The sequence below is a fragment of the Euprymna scolopes genome, chromosome 39 (genome assembly GCF_053919585.1).
Source record: "Euprymna scolopes isolate OS-2025 chromosome 39, ASM5391958v1, whole genome shotgun sequence".
NCBI lineage: Eukaryota > Metazoa > Mollusca > Cephalopoda > Sepiida > Sepiolidae > Euprymna > Euprymna scolopes.
In genome coordinates this window covers 6,452,073-6,457,589 of record NC_136520.1, presented here as the reverse complement: position 1 = coordinate 6,457,589, position 5,517 = coordinate 6,452,073, and the positions used below count along the sequence as shown (strand labels likewise).

The 5,517-nt window shown below is 43.2% G+C and overlaps 1 pseudogene; it reads left to right on the top strand.

The window, feature by feature from the left end:
- Positions 1–4,707: 4,707 nt before the first annotated feature.
- Positions 4,708–4,834, top strand: LOC145264032 (U2 spliceosomal RNA; annotated as a pseudogene).
- Positions 4,835–5,517: the final 683 nt, after the last annotated feature.

Genomic DNA, 5,517 nt, shown 5'->3' with positions numbered 1-5,517 from the left:
TAAGAGAGGAAGCAATAAATATTTTTTTGGTGGTGATATTTAGGGCATGTCTTTCTTCTATCTACTTTTCCCCTATTCCCGTCCACTCTCCCCTTCCTCATTGCCATTTATACTAGCATGGGTGCCTGGCGTTGCCCGGGTGTCTGGAGGTGTATACTGAGCAAAAAAAAAACAGGCAATTTTTTTTTTAACTTTTACCCTATTATGACCCATTAACATTTATTGTTTTGGGCTCAAATCAATTTATTAAGTTAGATCCATATCCAAGGAACCTATATCTAAAATTCCAAGTGTTTAGACCCCAAATTTTCGGAGGAGTTTGGTAGAGTTCTCAAAGGTCAAATCGTTGAACTTTGACCCCTAAACAGCCAAATTTCTGGCCGAAAACTGATCACATAGATTTTCCCAAATCTCAGTACCCTGTATATCAAATTTCGAGTCTGTAGACTTAAAATTGACAGAGTTATTGCGTAAGGAAATGTACACAGACAGACACACAGACACTCAGACACACAGACACGTTCACTTTTATAGATATACTAGCAGGGGTGCCCGGCGTTGCTCGGGTGTTTGGAGGTGTATGCTGTGCAAAAAAAAGCAAAAAAAACAAAAAAATGGTTAATTTTTTTAAAATTTGACCCCTATTATGACCCCTTAAAATTTATAGTTTCGGGTTCAAATCACTTTATTAAGTTAGATCTAGGTTCAAGGAACCTATATCTAAAATTTCAAGTGTCTAGACCCAAAATTGTCGGAGGAGTTTGGTAGAGTTCTTAAAGGTCAAATCGTTGAAATTGGACCCCTTAACAGCCAAATTTCTGACTGACACCCGTCACATCGATTTTCCCAAATCTCAGTACCCGGTATTTCAAATTTCGAGTCTATAGACTAAAAATTGACAGAGTTATTGCGTAGGGAAATGTACACAGACAGACAGACAGACAGACACGTTCACTTTTATAGATATATAGATGTGCGTGTGTGTGTGTGTGTGTGTGTTTGTGTGCGTAAGTACAAGCGTCTGTCTGTGTGTGTACATTTCTCTACACAATAACTGTCAATGCTCAGTCTACAGACTCGAAATTTGATATACAGGGTATTGTGATTTGGGAAAATATTTGTAATCCATTTTCGGCCAGACATTTGGCTGTTAAGGCGTCAAAGTTCAACGAATTTATCTTTGAGGACTCTACCAAACTCCTCCGCCAATTTTGGATATAAACAATTGAAAGTTTTGATATAGATTCCTTGTACATGGATGTAACTTAATAACTAGATTTGAGCACAAAACAATAAATGTTAAGAGGTCATAATAGTGGTCAAAGTTTTTAAAAATTTGCCCTTTTCTGTTGCTACCACCGCCAAACCGGAAGTGACGTAGGTTTAAGTTAAGCTGAGACAATCGAAAAAATATCGACGAAAGAAACGATCCCCCCCTGCAGAACAGTGCCTAGTTGAGGGTGAATAAATTAATGTTTTTAGCCAATTTTTCGGTATTTGTCACCCGAAGGGTCGAGCTTCGAAACGATACTGATATTGTGAAAATCCGTCACTTCTGTCGAAAGTTTTAGGCAGACATGCAAACATACATACATACATACATTTATATATTGGTAGCTACAATTTTCGACCCAAGCCGATTAAAATTCTAGCCCTATCTCTGAATACCCTTTAAGGAAAAGAATGAACCGAGCCTCTCGCAGACCAACCAAATTCCCCCGAGGAGCTATGTTATGTAGACCCTCTATCTGTGGCAACAGACATTTCCCATCGGCAGAGGAAAAACTTAAAATCTTTGCTCGATTACAAACAGATAGGGGAAAAGATGTAAATATCCTCTCAAATTTCTCGGGTGCCCCGCTCCTAATAACTTTTGTCAGAACTCCAGATGCCTGCAAGACCAACTTGTGGACAAGGCTGCAGGCCGCTGAAGGGGCGTTTCCGAGAATCGAACTAGTTAAGAAAAATGACCCTTCTCTTGACGAACTGTCAAAACAATGCAAGGGAAGGGTCCCAGTGTTGGTCCATCCGTCACTGTACAGGGCCATAAAATTAATTTATCGGCATTGCGAGAGAAGGTCAGGGTGTGAAAAACCTGACCACCTTGAGCATGGCACATAACGGCGTCCTCTCCCTGGCTGACTTCGGAGCTGAGTGTGACATACCCTAAGGTAGATACCATGGCTTTGAATTTGGCTATTTTGAATGCGCGGGGCTTGAGATCATCGGGCTGGGTGGCTCGCTTCCGACACGACCCCTTGTCCCTGGGGGTGGATGTGGCTTCGATTCAAGAGACACATTTTATTTCCTCTGTGGATTGTCAGGTGCTGGCCCGAGATTTTGAGGTTTCCTCAGCATATGGCAGCCCGCGGAGGAAGGGAGTTTCCGTGCTGGTTAAACGTACCTTGTCGGCAACGGTCGATGTTGTTAATAGGGATGCGGTGCGCAGGCTGGTTGTGGCCGATGTTGCCGTAAAAGATTCTGTTTTTCGGGTGATCGCGGTTCATGCGCCCAGCACCGCTCGTGAGAGGGTCTCATTCTTCAACCAGCTTGACGCGTTTGTAGATTGTCAGAAACGGGTAGTGCTAATGGGGGATTGGAACGCCATCTTAGACTCCGAGATAGATAAGGTAGGAGGCGAAGCTAGAGGGTTCGAGAGGTGCGAGTCCAGCCTGGCTGATCTGATGGCTAGATGCGGTCTGGTCGACAGGTTTCGGGTCGAGCATCCGGGGCGGGAGATGTGGACCTGGACCAATAGCGTTTCCTCCTATCCAAACACTTATTTAGACAGGATGTTAGTTAGGAGAGTCGAAGTAGACTTCTTATCTTGTCCCACGTTCACTTGGCTAGGCCAGACGGACCATAAACTAGTTATAGCCCGGTTGAAGCTAGGAAATAGGCCTAAGTTAGTGGCTCACTGGAAGTTAAACACCCCCCTTCTGGAGAGGCAATACTCCCTAGAGAAGCTAATAGAATTAATTCAAAAAGCACTAGTGGGGGCGGTTACCGGGAGTAAATGGTGGGTAGGTCTAAAAGCCAAAATTAGAACCTTCTCCGTCAAGTATGCCCAGCGCCTCGCACTAGATAAGGCCAAGACGAAGAAGAAGCTAGAGCAGAAACTAGTCCGGGCACGGAGAAGGGTGATAGGGTTAGTCTGGAACTAGCTAAGCAGGACCTTCTGCGTGAGAATAGCGAGCGTTATGAAGGTCAAGTAGTGAGAGCTAGGCTTAGAAAGATAGGCAATGAAGCAGTCAACTCCAACACTGACGTGCATCATGAAATTTCTAGGCGTGGCTCGGACAAGTACATTGCAAAGGTAAGACATCCGGATGGACGCACCCTGGAATCGACTCGGAAGATTTGCGAGGGGTTTCGAGAACATTTCGAGGAGTGCTTTACGCAGCAGCCCGATTTTCCGGTCCTTGAGTTTAGCGACTATTTGGCTGACTCTCCCCTCCTCGAGTTGGCTAGAGCGGCTAGTTGCGAGGGCCGGGTGGAAGACACTGGGTGAGCAGACAGGTATTCAACGTCCGTGTGAGACAGGCTTGGAAATGCCGAATTTGGAGTGTCATCGAGACTCTGAGAAGCTGGCCTTCCTGAGCCACTATATGCAAGATGACTAACCGTGGCACCCCGTGGTTACTGCCGTCTTCCCCGACCTCGTTCTTGACCCTTCTATCGAGAGCCGTTGTAGGCAACGGGGAGAATCTGCCTACATGAAAGAGTGCCGAGCCGCGCTAAAACGACTACCGAGGTCCAACGACCTTGTGACTGCTACCCGTAGGGAACTCCACAGGGATCTAGTGAAGGGAGCCGCCGACGACCTGCTATGCGCGCGTTTGGGTTGGCAGCAGAGTGAGATCCGCTCCGCGTGGAGCTGGTCGCCAGGTTCAAGTCATCTGAACAATTCGTAGTTCTCTCTGACCTGGCGATTGGCCCGAAATGCACTGCCACTCAACAACATACAATGCAGTTCCGGTTTTTTGGAGTAGCCTGATTGTCCCCGTTGTGGGACAACGGCCGTAGAAACGACTGATCACGCTTTCTTCGATTGCCGCGAACTCCGCCGCACTTAGAGACTGACCCGCAGAAGCGAGGTTTCTTTTACAAACCTAGTGGAACGGGCAGTCTATCAACTAGACGGGGTTGGGAGGGTCCTACTAATCACCTTTTGTTTTTTTCTTCCCCCGCCCTCGACACAAATTAATTATTGTACGATTTTTATTGTTATCTTTTTTGTTTTTACAATAAAAAATGTTTTAAAAATTGCGAGTTAATAGGTCGTCTCCCAGAATGAAAGGGTGAATGCAGTATTATGACGAAAGAAGATACTAGCTGGAAGAAACTTTTAATTTTGTTTAGTTCTGGAGTGACAAGGATGACCAACGACCCCCACAATCCCCCCCTTTTGAGTTGGCCATGTGCCTAAGTTTTTTGTTCATTGTTGATTTTCACTGTATTTTTAACATGAATAAAGGATTTAATATCTCAAAGTGTAGTATCTGTTCCGGCAGATACTGCAAACAAAGACCATATGTGGGGGAAACCCCACATATAAGACCTTGGTCAATGTAGGGGCAACCCTTCATACCAATTGTCACTATCCAGCTCCCCTACTCCCCGTGGAGTTGGTCCCCACTTCCCCTTCACTCCTCACATTAAAATTCGGCCTTGTGCCTTATTTGCTCGGTGGGGGAGCAAATAAATACCCTTTTCTTTGCTTTTTGGCCAAGATCAAAGTGTAGTATCTGTTCTTACTACATGTTGTACTTATTGTGATATAAAGTGGGGGGTCACTTTTCTGTATTAATTTAATGTAAAATGATCACCCACTTTACAACCAGTCAGTCTCAAAGCCATTTCAGTCATTCTTCAGATCATTCAAGTTGTTTTTGAAGGATTCCAGTTATTTTTGTGCATTCAGGTCATTCTTAAGGTCATTCAATTCATCGTTAAGTTCATTAAAGTCATTCTAAGTCATTTACTTTTTATTTATTTAAGTCATTTCAGCCCATTTTTCGGTCATTTTAGTTTATCTTTAAGAATTTCATGTCAATCCTACATTCACTCATTCATTCATTACACGAGAGCACGCAACTAATGGCTATCGGCCTTGTTTCTTATTAGAAGAAAATAAATGTGAAATGTATTAGCAATAGAACAAATATTTTTCCTTCCCTTTTTTTAGTATAAAACTAAACAGACTGAATTACGTTTTTATTTTCTTTTGACAAAAAAATAATTTGCTTTTTAGTGAGTTATAGTTTTGTATTATCTTTTTTGTGTTGCATTTTTTTCAAAATTTTCTTTTTCAGTTGGTTGAATTATCAAGTCTGTAGACTGAAAATTGAGTTATTGCTTGGGAATGTACACACAGACACACACTCACATACACACACACAGACACTTTCACTTTTATAGATATATAGATAGACTAGCAGTCAAGTCCGGCTTTGCTCGGACCCTATGTACTGTTCAAAACTTTATGTGCATATATATATATATATATATATATAT